A 2,557-nucleotide genomic window follows, 5' to 3' on the forward strand; every position below is an offset into this window, starting at 1 on the left:
GAAGTCTGCCTCGCCATGTGGTCACCTACGGGGCAGGCGGGGATCGAACTCATGCGGAAGTGGCTTTCGATTCTCAGTGCTGTGCTTTAACCCGCTGCGCCACCAGGGAGGGCCTTATCTTTTTATTTTTATTATGAATATTTTATTATGAATATTGGCTTTTCCAACCCCCCAAACAAATTTGATTATTAGCCAATAATCATCTACCTTCTTAATGTGATTAAAAAACAATTTCTTCAGATAACTGGATTCCACTGATTTGTGATCTGTCTTCTGGCAGCATATGAAATGAAGGAATGTAGAATTAGATAGGAACCTTAATAAGAAGACATCCAAAGGAATGCCACAGGATTACCTATTACCTGCTGTACCAAGTGTACATAACATGGCTACATTAATATCTGGGTAATTTTATTCAGTTTCCTCATATTTCCTATGAAAACTGCTTTTGCCAATCTAAGTAAAACATTTATCAACAATACCAGCCTAAATTAGTCTCAAAATGGTAGCCTTTCTTCAGTGCTAGTGCCACAGATTTTCTCCAATTGTTTTAATTGACAGTGCTCCTCTTTCTCTGTATTACTATGGTATATATTACTACATTGCACTAGTATACTATGCTTCTTTTTTTTTTCCCCAACATTTTAAACTGCATCTCTGGTCTTATGAGAAGTTCTGAGATCAAAGGACAGCCATAAATATGGAACTTGAGATTTCATTAGATCTCATCCAAACCTTTTGTTTTATAGAGGAAACTTTATAAAATATAGGATATTATTTATTGGGCAGTTATACCATTTTAATATGCATTGCTCAGTCATCCCAGGCATCAATATAATATGTCTATTATTGTCACCATAATGATAAGTGAGAATAATATGATTGACACACAGAGAAAGCCTTGCCAAGAATACTCAGCTAGGAAGAGACAGTGCTGGTATTTAATTCCAGACCTTCTGACTCCAACTCTTAATTTCCTAAGTTAGTGACAGACATAGAACAGGAACTTACAACTCTATTTCAGGATTCTGATTATTCTAATTGTCTGCATAATCATACTTTTGACACCAATATTATGGAATGAAGATTTGTGTCTCCTTCTAAAATGTGTTTGTTGAAACTATCCCCGATCTGGTGGTGTTAAGAGGTAGAACCTTTGAGAAGCAATTGTCATGAAATGAGGTGAAGAGGGTGGAGTCCTTAGAATGGATTAAATGCCCTTTTCTACCACATGACTATATAGGAAGTCATCAGTATGCATTCAGATAATGGTTATTGTCAGAAACCCCATTTACCCCCATCCAAAACCTGAGCATGAACACGATGGCCCACTGTTCTCTGACTTCCTACTCCAGACTGACTGTAAGATGTATTCTTTTGTTATTGAAAAGTCACCCTGTTTATGCTGTCTTTTTTTTTTTTTAATAACAGCCCAAACTGACGCAACCAATAATTAGGAAAAGAAGAAATGCAAGTGTTAGCTTGAAAGACAGGCCTATTCTTGCAAGTACACACCAGATATACTCTAGGCCTTTCTGCAGAGATTAAGTTTTATTTTATAATGAGTGATTAATGAACTGAGAAGCAGACTCTCTATGTGAATTAGTAAATTAAAAAATCATTTCATTCAATAGTTTTTGTTGATTTAAATAACAAATATTTATTGCTTACAGTTTGGGAGGATGGTATGTTTAAAATCAAGTCATCAGTGATTCGTTGTCTGGTGAGGGCCTATTAGTTCATATACAGCTGTCCTGTTGTGTTCTCACTTAACAGAACGAGTTCATTGGTGTCTTTACTATTTCATTTTTATTTTTCCAGCTTAACTGAGATATATTAACATACACATTGTGTATGAACTTAACATGTACAAGGTGTTGATTTAATATACTTAAATAAGTATTAAAATATGCTTAAATACTACAAAACAATCACTTCCACAATGTTAGCTCCTATTCATCACATAATTACCATTTTCTGGAAGAATTTTGAGAAGGCTTTCAGTAATTTTCAAGTATATGATATATTATTATTAACTGTGTTTACCATTTGCATATTATGCTCCCAGAACTTACTCAATTTATAACTGGAAGTTTGTACCTTTGACCAAGATCTCATTTTCTCCAATCAAAAGCCACTAACAGCCACATTCTACCTGTTTTTATGAGTTTGGCTTTTAAAATTTTTATATGTAAGTGAGATCAGGCAATATTTATCTTTGTTAGCCTTACTTCACTTAACCTAATGCCCTCAAGGTCTATGAACGTTGTTACAGATCTCAGGATTTTCTTCATGACGAAACACAAACACACACACACATCACTTCTTTACTTCTTTATCTGTTGGCTGTTAGTTGGTGTATTTTTCTTGGCTACTATGAATTATGCTCCTATAATCATTGTGCAGAGGTATCTTTTTGAGAACATGTTTTCACTTCCTTTGTATCTATAAGTAGAAATGGAATTGTTGGATAATATGGTAGTTCTCTTTTTAAAAAAAATTTTTTTTTTTAAAGATTTTATTTTATTTGTACATACAGAACTGGGGTACAGGCCAG

At 34.3% G+C, this 2,557-nt stretch overlaps 1 protein-coding gene across 1 annotated transcript in view; it reads left to right on the top strand.

The window, feature by feature from the left end:
- Positions 1-2,557, top strand: part of NRG1 (neuregulin 1) — a 933,983-nt gene that overhangs the window by 246,573 nt on the left and 684,853 nt on the right. The gene's annotated exons all lie outside the window — the stretch shown is intronic.

The sequence above is a fragment of the Condylura cristata genome, unplaced genomic scaffold (assembly GCF_000260355.1).
Source record: "Condylura cristata isolate star-nosed mole 26May11 unplaced genomic scaffold, ConCri1.0 scaffold00014, whole genome shotgun sequence".
In the NCBI taxonomy this organism is placed as follows: domain Eukaryota; kingdom Metazoa; phylum Chordata; class Mammalia; order Eulipotyphla; family Talpidae; genus Condylura; species Condylura cristata.